The sequence below is a fragment of the Neopelma chrysocephalum genome, unplaced genomic scaffold, assembly GCF_003984885.1.
Source record: "Neopelma chrysocephalum unplaced genomic scaffold, ASM398488v2 Primary Assembly neopelma1_26b, whole genome shotgun sequence".
NCBI classification, from domain to species: Eukaryota; Metazoa; Chordata; class Aves; order Passeriformes; family Pipridae; genus Neopelma; species Neopelma chrysocephalum.
Window position 1 is genome coordinate 3,789,496 of NW_020897696.1, and position 17,158 is coordinate 3,806,653.

Sequence of the window (17,158 nt, forward strand, 5' to 3'; positions counted from 1 at the left end):
CTGACATACCTGTGCTCTTCCCTTTCTCCACAAGGACACAAAACAGTTAATAGTCGATTCCATATTTTAAGGGAAAATCCTCATCACCCAAACATATTTTGAATACATTACATTACAAATTACAGACAGTGAAAAGGCAATGCAGAAATCATTCTTAAATATTCTCAAATGTGTCTCCTGCTTTTAAATATATCCATTTTTCATGGAATGCAATCTGAAAAAACACTACCTTTGGCTGCTGAGGGAATATTCTTTTTCCAATACCTTGAAAATGTTGCCAAACAGCTTTCTGTGTTAGAAGACATATTGTAAATAACTGTCAGATGAAAGGGACAGAGACTTTCAAATACCTATAAAATCCTCACTGTAGTCAAGATTTGGCCACTACCTCTTCTGTCTTCTTTTTATCTTCAATATCTGCAACTCAATTATATGTATTTTTCTACAGAGGTATATTCCAAAAAGAATTTTACTCCTATAGAATTTCGTCTGAGTACAAATAAATTTGTTTAGAAATGAAATATTAGCTGTATTTATGTGCAGTGGTGAACTTTCTTAGTTCTCATGGATTAACTACACTATTTGGGCATAATTGAACAATAGACACCTTATCCTGCCTTCACAGGAGGACAGAGTAATAACTTTTATGAAGTCAGTTATTATATACCAACAATTGGATGTGTAGACTTGGTAACAGCACAAAGGATAGCCAAGGAAGTTTAAGTAATTAATTTTAAGCCTTAATAATTTCTATTATGGTAATGCAAAATGTTACACCATAAAACAAAAACTCCGCAGTCTGGGGGGCCATACGTGTGGTGCACACTGCATCCCTGAAACAGCAGAACCTCCTGAACCTCAGCCCTGCTTCTCACATAGAGAAAGTCACCTCTGGGTGTGTTACCACGTGTTGGTGATCTCTGTGGGGTGAAGCAGCACACTGCAATACACTGCAGAAAAGTATAAAGCTACAAGTATATGCTTTAGTTCTACAGTTGCAGGCAGAATGGCTCAACCACTCAACCACAGCCACCAGAAGGGCTGGATCCTTCCCAGCAATGGCAACAGCAGCCCAGCCCTTTGGAGGTGCCTGTGGTAGACAAAGAAGATATCCTTCAACTCAGAAGGCATCATTCATCAATCAAATAATGATTGCCTGCCTCCTCCAGGGAAATGGCAGAAAGAAACTCAGCAACATCTTACACACCCAGATACAATGCACATGCTACCCAATGGGCTACATTTAAACTTCAGCTGCAAAATATTCAACATGCCCAACAACCCAAGCTTCTGATGCCTCAGAAACAAACCCAGTCCACCGAATAGTATGAAAACAGAATGATTTAGACACGTCATGCCAGAGGAGGCAGCTAACATGAATCACTCAGTTCATCTACAAATGAGAAAAAGTCTTCAGCTTTACCTGCTGTTTCCTCATAGTAATGATTCTCCTTCTGTTCTTCAGGAGAACTAGGGAAATCCATGACTTACCACAGATATCCAGATGCCCTCCTTAGTAATACCCTAGCCAAAACACTGTAGTTTAAAAGAATAATTTAAGTATTATTATGAAATAAAAAATATAATTAATATTTTAGATCAGGGAGTTATTTCATGGTTGTAATATGTATGCTAATGGCCCATCTTCGCGAACGAAGATTTGGGGAAAGGTCTTTTACCTTTCCAGCCTGCGCAATGGATTTTTTAGGTGAGACACAGCCTGCGCTGAACTGAGCCCACCCTTTAATCCTAAGGTTCATCTGCCGGGGCCAAGCAAGCTTGGACAATGGCAGTGAGGTCCAATCAATATTTAAATCAAACAAGCCTTTTTTATGACGTTTCAACCCTAAATAGCAGCAGGAGTACTGTAAGTTTTCTGTCACATCAATTTTCTGTCACATCAACCTTTAAAGAGATCAGTTTCACAAATTTGCTATGATCTTGAGCCAAAATATCACCAGAGTTCCACACCTCAGACCTAGCTGTGAACTTGATCTCAACTCAAACTCTGACTCAGCTTGACTATCATTCCTTGGTGTGTCTCTGTTACAGAAATAATGAAAGTGTGAACAGACAGAGCCTTTATCAGGACTATGCATTTTTCAACAGCATATTTCAACAAAAAAAAGAAAGACAGAAACAAATATCTCTACAGATTTTACTTCAGAATCAATAAGTCTCACAGATTTCAGTAGGGATAAAGAATAGAATATGCAGATGCTTGCAGTGGAAACTCCACTGCAGTCCAAGACCTCCTAGTTAGAAAATGTATGGTCATGTGTGTACAAATAGGTCATCTCTAGTTTGAACTGCATCTTCATTTATCTGTTATGGGCTCTGACAAAGCATTTAAGGAAAAGATTAGAAGGCTTCTAAGGAAGGCACTACATTTACCTGCCTGGGGCATACCACTTCTCTGAGGTTGGTAGGAACAGAGCTGAAATATTAATGACTAAGCCATTTGTCAAGAAAATTATGCAATAAACCTTGGCAGCCACACAAAGAGGCTAGCAATAAGATGCCAAGCTAGAGCAGTACAAACTAAGCACTTAAAAGAGAAAAGGGGAAGGAAAAAAAAAAACACTTTCATTTGCTTGTCCATACTCATAAGCTTTGGAAGAAAACAATAAGTTAATAATTGGGAATATTTAAATATAAAAATTCATCAGATTCAGAATTAGTAATAACAGATACTAACTTCTGAAAGGGACTGTGAGCTTCTCTAAGTCTATAATTCATGTTTTCAAGTCTTGATTCATTCAAGACATTTATTCTAGTGATGTTCTTTGCAAATAAATTGCTTACCATGTAATATGTGAGCTAAAAGGTGGCAACACAGAAGCCACTTAATTATTGAAAATTCACATAAACAAATGAAAAAAAAACCCAATTCCAATAAATCAAATAAACCAAAACCAACAAAGAGAAAGATACACAAGACCAAACACATACACTCTTCTTGAGGTTTCCTCACAAATCACAGTGAAGAAAAACAAAGACAAAACTTGACCACTCTGTCAAATCAGATGTTAAAATCTATACTCCTTAAACAGACTAAAGATCTAAATCAGTTTCCTGAGTTTCCAAGTATTATTTCTTCATCACAGGAACTTGCAAAACAAAAGGATTAAAAAAGTTACATCAGAATCCATGTTTTATATTTATTAATAAATTTTCATATAATTTTAATATAAGTATGTTTTAGGGCCAGGCGTACTATAATTTTATATAGCATTCTTTATATAATAAATTTGAAGGGTTAGTTTTTAAAGGGACATCACTAATTTTTACTGTAAGCAAATTTGAAAAGCATGCAAAGCATCATCATATACCAAAAAGTAATCTAAAATTTTCATTAAAAAGAAGATGGTCCTATTAGCAAATAAAGCAAAGTAATAATGTATGATGGTTTACCAAAACATAGCCATAGTCACTTTGCCAAATTTTAAATATGTCCAACAATGTGATCCATGGATTCAATCACCACTGACACCAATTGGACACACTGGCATATATCCAGAACAGTGTTATGCAGAAGCATTTAGACTTTCATTAAGCAGCACTCTGCTCTTCCAAACCATATCTCTACACAGGATTTCAAAGTGCTTTTCAGCCATTAACCAATTAAGCTCTACAATACCCTCATGGGAAAAGTATTGCATTATTTATATCCATTAGTCCGGCAGCTCCCAAGTCAAAAGTACTGTACTTGAATATGTTGGTGTGGTTTTTTTCCAAATTGTTTTGATTATATTGCCATTTTTCTCCATGTTCAGAATTTTTTTGTTGTTTGCAATATCATTTTATCAACATTTTAGCATGTATAATGGCTACTGTGAATAGAATCAAAACGTTCTGAAAGCAGCTTGCCAAAACTGCTTTTTAGGAACCAAGCTGAATAGTTCAGAAATACTGAGTTATTACCACTGAAACAACCTTCTCCCTGAATGTGCAGATCTTTAAGGCTCAAACCTACATTCCTTGAGCAAGAATTACAGAGTCATTGCTCTGTCTGTATTGCAGCTCAAACTTCAATGTAATCACAATTGTAATTACAATTACATATTTAGCATGACCAGGAAAGATCAACTGGAGAGGCAGAAGACATTTAGGAAGATGGGAAGGTATATAAATGAAGCACTATTAAGGCAAACAGGGATATGAAAGAAGAAAGCAACAAACTGGGTGAAGCAGCATGGGACAGACTATTGCTACTGGACCTGGCCTATAGCAGGGTTGGCCTGCAATCCAACATGGCATTCACAAATTGTCCTCTTCTAAATAGGATTTCACCTCTGCTCACCACATTTACCAGAACCAAAGACAGCATTTACTTCAATGAAGAAATTATATCACAGAATAGTTAGGGTTGGAAGGGACCTCTGGAGATCCCCTAGTCCAACACCTCTGCCAAGGCGGGATCACCTAGAGCAGGTTATACAGGAATGCATTCAGGTGGGTTTGGAATGTCTCCAGACAGGGAGACTCTACAACCTTCCTGGGCAGCCTCTTCCAGTGCTCTGCCACCCTCAACGTAAAGTTCTTCCTCATACTGAGGTGGAACTTCTTGTGTTTTAGTTTATGGTCATTACTGCTCGTTCTATCACTGGGCACCACTGAAAAGAGTCTAGCAACATCCTCTTGGCACCAACTTTTGAGATATTTACATGCATTGATGAGATCTCCTCTCAGTCTTCTCTTCTCCAGACTAATCAGAACCAGCTCCCGCAGTCTCTCGTCATAAGAGAGATGCTCCAGACTCCTCATCATTTTTGTGGCCCTTCATTGGACCCTCTCCAGTAGGTCCTTGTTGTTCTTGTACTGAGGAACCCAGAACTGGACACAGCGCTCCAGATGTGTCCTCACTAGGGCCAAGTAGAGAGGCAGCATCACCTCCCTCAACCTGCTGGCCACACTCTTCCTGAGGCACCCCAGGAGACCACTGGCCCTCCTGGCTGCAAGGCCACACTGCTGGCTCATGGTCAACTTGTCATCTACCAAACTCTCTTTGTTAGGTGCCTCTTTTGAGAAAGTTTCACATTGCACCTAACCATGCTGCTGCTCTTGCCTCAGATTATGCAGAGTGAATCATGTCAGCCTGCCAGTCCAGCCAGGGAAAAGAGTATTACATGGTGGGTTGTCTCTCCTGTATCAGTTGTTAGAACTGAGAGTCATCTGAGATTCAAACAAACACAATACATACTGAGATCCAAGGCAGACAATAAAGATAAGAGTTTTTAAATCATATTTACCAGTGAAAACCTAGACAAAAGCCACAGAATGCCATCAGCCTTATGACTTGGCTTTGCTGGGGCCAAAGCACCTGGTGCCGGCCTGGCACAGCAGCGAACATTTGCTGAAGAGTTTTGCAGAACCAAGGTCCAAGAGCTCAGCAGAGCTCACAAAAAGCCTGTGACAACTTGGTAGAAAAGGAAAAAGAAAGCAAATACAACCAATGTCATGAAACAGCAAAGAAGATGTCTCCTACACCATGTGTTGCTACCACTGTAGTAATCATTGATGAAAGGCAGACTAGAGATGAAATATGAAGATACAGCACCTAGAAAGGAAAATTGTCATGCCTGGTGCCACCAGCATAGGCAATCAGAAAGAAAAGTGAGGTCAGTAGTGACAGATACCACATACTAGTGCTAAATAATCCTACATTATAATCTTTACCATTACCAGCAGGCACACAGAAAGCAAATTGACAGTCTAATTTAAAAGCATTATAATATGCTTTGAAACCAAATCATTATTGAACAGAGATGCAGGTCTCAAATGTGCAATAAGGCAGGAGACAGTGACTTGCTGATGCCAGAACCAACTACGCAGGACCTGGAAGGTCACAATGAGTTAGCTTAAGATTAAAGGCATGGTCACAATCCCTCTCCCTTGCAGACATAAAAACTAAGAGACTACTGCTATAATGAGCTACAGGTAAGGGCAATCAGGTCTTACTCAGCAAAGGAAAACATAACCAGCATCTACACAACATCTAACTCAGACAGCCACAGATTTATGACGTGTACTAACATTTTTTTCATTACGAACCTTTTATATTAAATTCCTGGAGTTCCAGGGACCACTGCCCAGACCTATTAAATAAAAATGATGGTTTAGACTTGTTTTATTACCTGTACCTGCTAGTTCACAGTTTCAATTTCCCAAGTATAGGCTATCATGTAACCAACATAGGGATTGACTGGTTATATTTCAGGAGGTTTTTTCTCTGTAGTTATTACCTTATTGGGTCTTTAAAAAATATTAATTTTATTTTCATGCTGCTACTCTATGTATACCCAAAGAACCAAAAGAATTAAAGGAAATTTGTCCAGCTTGTTATTTGATACATCCAAATCTGGCCCAGCATTGCACATCATCTCATTTTCTAAGCAACATTAAAATATGAGTATTGGGCTTTACTTTTGAGGCTGAGTAGACAAAATCATATTCATCATGTCTGATGAACTTGACTTTCTACAAATCTACTGAATGCCCAAATGTGAACTCCCAATTTAGTCAAAAACAAATAATCAAAACGGTAAAGATTTCTATGCATAATTGTAAACATCTAACTTCTGTGCCTCTAAAATAAACCTGCACATTGTAATTTAATATTCGTAAATTACAACTAAACATTTCCAGTTGTTTACATACCCTCACCACCCTCCAGCCACACCAAGGTGTGTGCTCAGCTGGATGATGTTGCAGGACTCTGCTCTGTTCCAACCACATGACAGCCTAGACATTTCTAAAACTGTTTTGGGGTCTGTTCTTAGCTAAAGCCAGACTGAACATCAAATACTGTTTAAAAAAAAATTACTCACATGAAGCTAAAACATTATTTCAGTGAATAACATAAGGGCTGAAAATCATTCTTAAATTATCAGACCCTTTATCAATCAGTCTAAATTGTTTGACATCAGTTTTTTGTTGTTTGGGGTTTGGGACAGGGGAAGGGGTATTGGTGTATGTTGTTTGGGACTTTTTAATAACAATTATTTTCTGTCAACCCACCATAAAACCCTGAATGCCCAACTGCTGCCTTTGACATTTACTTAGACATGGTAGAACAATTGAACTTTGTTGAGAAATATTTCCATAAAATCTATCAGGTAACTAAGCCAAGGATGAAAAGTCTCAGGATGAAGTTTTTTTTAATTCTGAAAGTTAAAGCTGCTATCCTGGACCTTTATGGCATTTAATTTTCTGCCATTCCAATGCACTCACTGGCGTCTGGGCTGAAAACTCTCCTTTTCCAATTCTTCTCTCTGTCATCTGCTGGGAGACAGAGTAGAATAATTAGATTGACTCAAACAGTTGCTGATTGCTTTCAGTGTGTAGTTCACTCCTTGACACCACAGAGTTGATAAATAAGGATCAATAGACTGGATAGGAATGTTTAAATTTTCTGCAAAGCTGAAGAGCAATGCCACAAAAAATGAAATTTGTTTTTTTAAGGCATGTTATCTGGAAAAAAAAAGTTGAGTGAGTTTACTGCAAGTTTACCAAAGAGATGTGAAGACTAGAATTTAAGTTGAATGAAACTGAAGTCTGTCTTTTCAATTCCTATTTACTTATTACTACAGAGCTACCAAGAAACACAGCTCAAAGGAAAGGAAAGCAATCATGGCATGATGTTAACATTTCAACATCAGTTAAAGAAGAATTACATCCAGTGAAGGGACCATCAATCACAGACTATTGCAAAATCATGTATAAAATACATCATTACAGTCAGCACCTCTGTTCATAATTACAGCAGAAGATCCAATACTGGATACAGGGAGACAGAAAATATAAAAAATAATAACAAATTACAACCTCTTGCTTCCAGGCTGATGCTGTTTAATTAAGATAGAAGCAGGGGAAACGTAGTTTCCTGCATTATCATTGCTGCCATAGACCTGTTGTGGGCATTCAGTCTTCTTTAGCACTACATGAATTTAAAATAAAATAACTATAAAGCACTCAATTAGACATTTTTCCCTTAAATTCTTCTCATAACAAAGTAGTAAACTAGGGAAAGGTCTTTTACTGTCTTACACTTTCAAATTACTTCTCTGCTATTATGTTAAATTTGATACCATGTAAAGTGGGTAAAGTAAAATGTTTCATCAGAAAAATAAGAGCTAAATTTCACTGGTCTTTTAACCTGAGGCACTTTCTGTTGCCCTTTTTCTAAGTTTGCTGTAAACTGGGAAATAAGTGATAAAAAAGTATCTTTTGGTATGTCTGAAGATGACATATTCACACTTTAAGCTGAAATTCACCACTTTGCAGAAGGGTGGCACTCAACTCATTGCCAGGTAAGCCTTATAAAGATAACTATAAAATCATGTACAGTTCTCATGCCTGAATCCTGCACTAGATGTACCTCACATAGCAGGAATTTGCACCTTAAGGCCTGAACTCAAATCTGAGAACTTTAGAAAACAGCCTTCTGACATACTAGGTACACTCAAAGATATTTTGTGTAAATAACATTACATCGTCATATGAATGTCTTGCATTCAACTGTTCAAATAATTATTCCATCCTAATGGTATCCACACTTTCTTCAGCTCAAGTTCCACGAGCATCAAATTTAGTGCAGTCAGTACAACTGCCATGCTGACTTCTACCATTTCACTCAAAAATCACAACTTTATTATTAGCAACCTGTGGGCAACTAGTGTAAATATCAGTAGACTTGGATTCATCTTAATCAGTGTTTGTTTCAATTCCACAGGCAAACAAGACATCATCAGTAAAATACTACAGTAAGAATACTGATGACTTTATATCCAGCTATAGTCAACTGCTGTGTTTGGCCCTCTCTCTCCACACACACAAAAAAACCCCCAACATTGAATTCTGTGTGTTTTTCAGTATGTCACATAATGCTTCATGACATACAATTTAGCCCCTGCCATATTTCTTTCTATAGATACAAATGTCAAATAAATCATACATATATATTCCATGACACAAAGTATTCACCAGTGAAAAAGTGGAAGTTTAAGTTCTGAGACAAAAGACTATTTTTCGATATTCGAAAGGATACTTTCATATTTGCCTCTTCTCTAGCAACTGTGACCTGCATTGTTACAAGCACACAGTAATTAATTACAGGAGTCCAAAACATAAGCCCGACTATCAAAGGTACTAAAAAAGCCTCAGAATATCCTGCTGTCATTATCCAACTATTGGCAGCTACTAGTGTGCAAACAAGCACCTCCACGTTTTATCTTCTATGCTATGAGATCGTTTCTCAACAATCAAGTCCTACTTTGCACATACGAATAACTAGTCCTACTTCTGTCTTACGCACCAGCAGATCATTCAAAATTTCAACCTTTATTCTATCCCACTGAGAAATAGTGGGGAAAAGATAGCCCATGCCTGAAACCACAAGATTCCTAATTTCCCTTTTCCAGATTGTATTATCAAAGGAAAGGTAGATAACTCCCTCACATATGCTTTCTAATAAGCAGGCATTTTCTACATGAAATTACTAGCGAATGAAGGCAAAATTTGTTGATTCTGTGACCCCGAAAAATTGTTACTATCTCATGATCAAAACCAAGGTGTACTGAGTGGGTTTTTGCAAGGATCTAATTGGTCTAATTTCAGGGAGTGTTTGCATTAGCAGCCTACATAACTGGGCAGCGGACACTGGGCTTAAATCTACCAATCAAGAGCCCACACTGCAGGTATGCTGATAACAGAGCTGGAACTCAAAATTATTCTGTCAGACTAGAGAATTGGTCAGAAAAATAACAGAAGGATTCGTCAGCAGTACGTGCAAGTTTCCGTATTTTGGCAAAGTCAGTTGCACACCTGCAGCACAGCAAATACGCTGCTAGACAGCAGCTTCTTCAGAGGAGAATTAAGGGTTGTAATAAACCATGAGCTCAACATAAGCTCAAAATGTGATTTAAAAAAAAACAAAAAGCCATCATACAGGAGTATAAACAGGAATACATACTACATAAAATAGGAAGCACTCCTGTCCTACTGTTTAGCAGGAAGGAACAAATGAGTCAAATTTTTGGCATAACATTTATAAAAAATGTGAAGCAATTTGAAGAGACCAATGACAGTAAGAGAAATTACCACAAGTCTCAAAAAAGGAATTATGTAGAATGGCGGAATATACTAGGACCATTTAGCCTAAAGAAGAAACAAATTAATGGCCCATCCATCATCATCAGATCTGACAGAAAGTTGAATTCTCTATGGAATAAACTTGTCTCTACTGTACTCTGGCTAGGACATATAGCAATTCACCTACCAAAACCAAAGTTAGAAGAATTTGTATTTCAGTTATAAGGAGAAGTCTTTCTACAAATTCCATTACATATTGTAAAAAAAGGGTTTATGCAGACCCCATTGTAGTTTTATTATTTCATGTAGATTTCTAAACAGCTGTGCTAAAAAAAAACAGGTGTAAAATTCAGCCTGCTATGGGGGCTAAAGAATAGACTAGTCAGTATCTTACAGTCTTTCCAGTCTTGTTTTGGTTTGTTATAATTTCTATGATCATTGTCACAAATTTTCTAATGAAACACATAATAGGGGCTTATTCCTTAGAGGTCTAGCCAAGTCTTTCTTTTAGTAGCAGCTTTAATGGTGCTTATGGCTTTATGCCAGTTATATTGCTGAAAGCTTAGCAGGTGATGTATTTGCTTACAGGCACTGTCATATTTTATCCATCTCAGCATCTATTTAGTAAGTGCTTTAACATTATAGATTATGGCAGTTGCTATATAAAACACAGCATTATTTTCCATATTTTATTCCCCTCATTGACATTCCTACTCTCAGATTAACTGGCAGAAGTACAAATATTCACAGCAATTTTAAAAAACAAAGTTTGAGTGCTCACTGACAGTCAGTTAGCTGTGTACTATCAGTAAACAAAACACAGCACAACAATGTTCCTTTCCTACTACAACAAAATTTCTCAGCAATTTTTTTGTATACAAAGAAATATGATGGTAGACAAACTGCAGAGGTTGTTCAGACACCACCTGCTAGTTGTGTGTTGGAACAATGCTACCTGATCTACTTAAAATGTATCATGGTTGTATTTCAGTTAGTCCATTCATCTTGTTTCATGGCATAGGATAGGCAGAAAAATTCATTTGGATTAGGATTTTCCCTTCGTAACTTCATCCTACTCATGTTTAAGATTTCTAGGTGATCTAGGTAAAAACTCCCACTGAAATTAGGGAATGACACCAGAAACATCTATGGAAACATACTGAGCTGACAAGATCCTATTTTTACTCCATTCTTCAAACTGCAGTTGTACGTATTGTGATTTTTTAATTTTTTTTTTTTTTAGTATTCCTTCATACAGAAGTCACCATTTCTATCACTTGGGCACTTGGGTTCTTGAGTAACTTCTACTACTTTCTGTTTGATCTCTCTTTTTAGAGAATAAGGGGACTGAAACTGAATACAGTACTCAAGATTCAGTATTTCAACTGATATTACTGAAACATACAATAGCTTTGGGAAGGTCATCTCTTCCTCATATCCTAACATTTTTCTTTACTTACATTTCATCTTGGCTACACTCCTGACAACAGTGAGATTAAACATGAAGCACAACATGAACCTGTATGATGCCTGTGACTTTATTGTTTGAAGGACTTGAAAATAAAAGTTTTTACTTTTGTACATTATTATAAAATACAAACAGCAAGGGCTCCTAACTAGTTATATCTGATGCTCGCACCCCAGTGATTCAGAAATGATGCTTCACTGTCAATACTGTTTTATTTCAAGGTAAAAGAAGGCGGTAATACAGGTGAATACTGGCAGAAGCAGAGGAAAAAAGAAGTTGTTTTTCTTCTATCCATTCTGTGGCATTTAGCCAAAACTTTTTTTTAACAATATGTCATTTGAGTAACAGCTGCCTCCTAGTGAAAAATGCTCACAATCATGGAAAAGTCATGTAAGATATTAGATACACAGTATGTGCCAATGCATTTAATATTTTTATGCGTTTAAAGTACATACAGAGTCATCTGAAGACGAATTTTAAGTAGGACAACTAAAAAACCTAAAAATGCAATTCCTAAAGTGGAAAGCTTCTTACTGCATTGCACATCACAGAGTGGTCCCAGTGCTGGGAGAGTGGTCCTCCCAGGAAAGAGAACGTTTCAGGGTGCACTTCTACATAATCACAGAATCTGCTACACTAGGAGCAAAAATACTAATATAGTATCTCGCCAATAAGGGTAGAGAAGGTGAAGGCAAGATAAAGAACAGGATAGTGGATTTGCTTCCCTGAAAAAGGTTGTTTCAAGTAGACCCACGCTGTCACAAATGAAAAGATGGAGGACTGTTTGAATAAGTCTGCAAATGGCATCTTAGAGCCGTAATTACAGAAAGAACAGGACAGCAGGAAAACTAAGTTTAATTGTGAAAGGAAACAGCCTGACCCTCTTATAAAGCAGCTTGAAATCAACTTTTTTAAATCTTTTTTTTCTTCAATAAACAAACCAGATACAGAAGAAATTTTAAACCACCAATCATGCAAAATCCCATATGACTTATTTAATGCATTTTGCAGGACAGAGAGCTCCAAGACAGACCTGATGATCAAATACACACATGTTTGCACACGTAACCATTCCTTGAAAGAAGCCAGCTAAGTGGAAACTAAAAATGAGGTCATCACCCCATCAAAAGCATTTCCAGTATGCCTTCCAGCATGCTTTTTTTCCTTCTCTTCGTAGACTTACCATTGATCTTTCCATCAGAAACACAAATATAAGATGAAGGGAATCCATCACAGAAATGTTCAGAATAGAAGACAACCCCTTTCTCTCCTTCCGTTTATCAGTTCCATGAATTAGAATAGTCTCTTTTTAAATTCCACGTACCAATGATAGAAAAGCAGTCACTTGGCAAGCAGATTGCTTCTTTACTGCTAAAGCAGATTCCTCAGGTCACATTCTTCTTTCTTACACCATTCCATCATTCTGAGGTTCTAGCTCATCCATCTTCATCAGGTAGGTTCTCAATACGCTCAGGCAAGAAGTGCAATACAACAAGCAGGCAAACAAAAAAATCTCTCTCTAAAAAAGCTTTCATTTGAGGTCATTCTTCTCAGCGGCAAGTCTACTCCAGCCAGAAAAATGAATCCTGTGTTGCTGTGTTCAGCTCTGGAGTCCTCAACACAAAAAAGACATGGACCTGTTGAGCCAAGTCCAGAGCAAGGCCACAGAAATGATTCAAGGGCTGGAGCACCTCTCCTAAAAAAAGACAGGCTGAGAGAGTTGGGGCTGTTCAGCCTGGAGAAGAGAAGGCTCTGAGTACCTAAAGGGGGCCTGCCTGCAAGAAAGTTGGAGAGGGATTTTTCACAAGGTCATGTAGTGATAGGAGGACAAGGGGTAACGGCTTTAAACTGAAAAGGGGTAGGCTTAAATTAGATTTTACGAAGAAATCTTTTACTGTGAGGGCGGTGAGGGACTGGAACAGGCTGCCCAAAGAACTAGTTAATCTTTAAGGTCCCTTCCAACTTAAGCCATTGCACAATTCTATGCTCTGCTTCCAGCAAATTAAAGACTCAAGAATAGGTCTCCAAAGGGGGTGTTTTCTGAGTAGCCCTGAACGCAAAACGTAGATTTAACTTGGGACAACAAAAGAACAACCAAACAAATAACCAACCAAACAAAAATAACCAAAAAAAAACCCAAACAAAAAAGCAGAACATAGAAATCACTGACAGTCAACTCAAACGTATTAGCAGTAAGGTGTCATCCAGTCCCACCAGACAGCAGACCAGAAAACACTGTGGATACACTGTGTAGAGAAAAGAGATACAACAACTTCCTTGTAAAGAAAGAACGGGGCAATGAGCACAGCATGCTAACCACAGCCTTAACGCAATGGAGATGTACTGTCTACAGAGATCTGACAGCCCAATGAAGCTCTCCACCTAATGTAACAAGTAAAAATCACATCTCTTTCTCCCTGCCCTTACAGACCTCATGGCAGTTTTGTAGTCCTGAGGCACAGTCTCATTAGGCCTCACTTCCACTTCTGTCCCTAAGCAGAGCTTACTCACAGGTATGCAACATCTAGTCAGTCAAAGGAAACACTGAACAGAAATCAGGGCATAATCAGGTTGGATGAGTAGATTCTAGACCATAAATCCTGCTTTGAATAACCCCTACAGTTTTATACTTTTTAAACTTTACTAATGCTCAACTGGCTAAAATGACACCAAATAAATCATCCAAGAAACCTACTATAATGCTTAGACAAAGAGAAAATACAATAACTGACAATGCTCTTCATATTTTTAAACTGATTTCCCACTCAAATATTGATCTAAAGGGCACGCATGACTTCTCCTTTAGGTAAATTCAGGTGAGATCTGCTACGTACTTTATGTAACACGAGTTTCTAAAAGTCCTGTTTATCCATCTTTCTGGAAATTCTTTATTCTACAAAGTATGTAGGCTATGACTCTTGGAAACCAATTAAACCTATAATACTTCCAAATCCTCCTAGATATTCAAACTACTTCAAATAAACTTCATCCCACACAAGCATAAATAAATTAATCATATTATGTAAATATCCTGACCAGACAGCCACTCCTCCTTTTTTTTTTTTTAATAACTGTAGGCCTTTCTCTTCCAGAATTATTCTGACTTTAGGAGCAAGACAGGCAATGCAATATTGCCTGTCTTAAATCATGAATCATGGGATTTTAAAAATCCCATATTTTTCATACGGGAAAAGGTGGATTATCAGCTTTCATCCACTGCAGAGCACATGTTTTTTATTTCCTGTAAAGTTTCAAGGTACTAAATCTTGGGTACACTTTGTTTAGGTACTGAATTTTACTGCAAGTAATTCTTACAGGCTTCTTATATGTGTATTGAAATATCTTCCTTTCCTGACTATATACAGCAATGAAATAACTAAAGAGTAGATTTACAGATGAGGAAAATGAAAACTACCTACAATAAAAATGTAAAACCTTCTAAACTGTTAATAAATAAACTTCTTTTCTGTAAAACATTTTTGGTGTACTGTATATCAAACTCAATGGAGAGTGTATAGCATAAAAATTTTACTGATATGATCTTAAGATTACCCCTTGTGACTCACAAGCAACAACAGTTGTTATACAAACTACCGTACAGAAGTGATGGTAAAACTTTTATACCTTATGACACAGGCCATCACTATTCTGCTGACTAAAATCCTAATTACACATGTAATGCTGGGACATTTGTTCACAGGTCACACAGGGTCTCAAGTCTTCCTGAATTTCCATTTGATAATCAACCATTCCCTTCTTCCCCTGCCAAGTCTATTTTAGCATCAGCTTACACTCTGACTGCTTTTCACTCTTCCCATTAAAATCATAAACTCGCTCAGCTCTGCTCAGCATCTCAATGCACAAGGCATTCATTTGTGCTTCCAAAGGTTACCAATAGAGGGTAAAAATGAAGCTAACTATGTACTCAAGTAAAATGAGGCTTTGAGCAGTACAATTTGTAAACTTTATGAAACTCCAAAGAACTTAAGACTAACCCCAAGTCCTGTCATCTCAGTCTTTCAACTGTATTTTAATTACTGGACTTTCAATTAGACTTTTGCTTGATTCTACCGGAATACGAGCTCAAAGACAAACCTGAAGCTAGCCAAGTGCTGTCTGTTCCATCACACTTCATCAAGTCCTTTTCTGGAGCTGTAGGCATGTGCATAACCCAGTGAAAATTAATAATCATTCCCATCCTCAAATGTCATGTTGCTCAACAACTTAAACCATTATTTGTCTGCAAAGAAAGAGTTTCATGTCAACAGCAAAGGGTGAGGGGGGAGGAACAAAATTTTAACCTGAAATAGATTTTCTTAAAATTTTAAGTATAACTGAAACTCAGTTTCCTCTGCACATTAGGATGATATCAACATGCAAAATAATATTCCCTACTTAAAGTCCCTAAAACAGAGCTTGAAGAAAATGAGAAAAGTTGTTTTCACCTGCCATGGAATATCAATTCATGACTACAGCAACCTAAAGTGAAACAGACTTTTAACAGATCTCCTAATCCATTTCCCCTTTCAAAGGCAGACTCTGTGGAGCAATGGAAACTCCTGGATGAAACCTGCCGCTTTGTGGAATGATTCTAATGTTGCATAGGGGTTTCCTCTTTAGAAAGAAGAAATTGTCTTCCTACCATTTTTTTGCCTTAAGTGACATACAGATTTTTTTTCTCTCTGCCCAGTGAATTCATGTAAAAACTGCATAACAACTTAATAGTTTAAAGTTTGATGAAAAGCCTTCTTTTGCCAATTCTTTAAATAAATTTTAGTACAATAAGGACAAAAGGAAGGAAAGAAATGAAGAGGATCAGTCCTTGTTTGACAAAACAGTCACACACATCTTATCCTCTTGTATCTTCTCATTTATTTGTGTAAAAGAACTGTGCAGAGCAGCCACATTGACTTAAGCAGCACTACGGCAACTGAAGAGATCTGGCCCCCAAAAGACCTACTGACAGATGATGAAGCAGCAGTAGTATTGCAGAATAATAACAATTTACATTAAAAGCTAACTACGTGTTCAGTAAAAATGTTCATTTCCTCCTTCACTCACTTGTTGAAAAGAGCCAGAGAAGAGTTTAGAACAGTCTGTCTCCATTTGAACAGCATCTGTTCATTTAATCAGCTGAGTTCTTGCATGTCAGATTTGGCTGCACCAGTGCCATCAGTATTGAACATGTCCACACAAACCGAATCTGTTTTAAAGCATATCTATTAACAGCTTAACAAAAGTAATCAGAAAAGCCAAAGGCTTTCTGCTTGTAGAGGAGACAAACAGGTTCCACGTAAACTTGTAAGCCACGTGTCCAGAAATTTCCAAGAATCACTTCCCAAAGTAAGTCCTCATTCCCTTCAGGATCTCCATCATTCAAATGCATGCAGGCATGAAATTGTGTGCATCATGTGTGTAGGAACATACCAGTTTGCAGAGTCATTGAGAAGTAATATCAAAAGGATAACCATGCTACTGGTTTGGGGAATAATGGGGTTTTTTTCTGATAAAAGAAAAAAATCTTTGACAAAAATCTCCATTAAAAAAAAAATTATACACTTCACAGGCTTGGGTAAAGGGTGTGCCTTCAGACACAAT

The 17,158-nt window shown here is 37.4% G+C and overlaps 1 protein-coding gene across 4 annotated transcripts in view; it reads right to left on the reverse strand.

Annotated features, from left to right (window-relative positions):
• The window catches only part of FARS2 (phenylalanyl-tRNA synthetase 2, mitochondrial), a 240,071-nt gene that overhangs the window by 188,916 nt on the left and 33,997 nt on the right, over positions 1 to 17,158 (reverse strand). Inside the window, exons 1-2 of one of the 4 annotated variants that reach the window (XM_027676250.1) lie at positions 6,055 to 6,072; positions 1,424 to 1,536 (exon numbers count right to left, since the gene is read on the reverse strand). The exons of the other annotated variants lie outside the window; for them this stretch is intronic. The gene's annotated coding sequence lies outside the window, so the exon portion shown is untranslated. Of the gene's footprint in view, positions 1 to 1,423; positions 1,537 to 6,054; positions 6,073 to 17,158 lie in introns of those variants that run through there. 4 annotated transcript variants of the gene reach the window in all.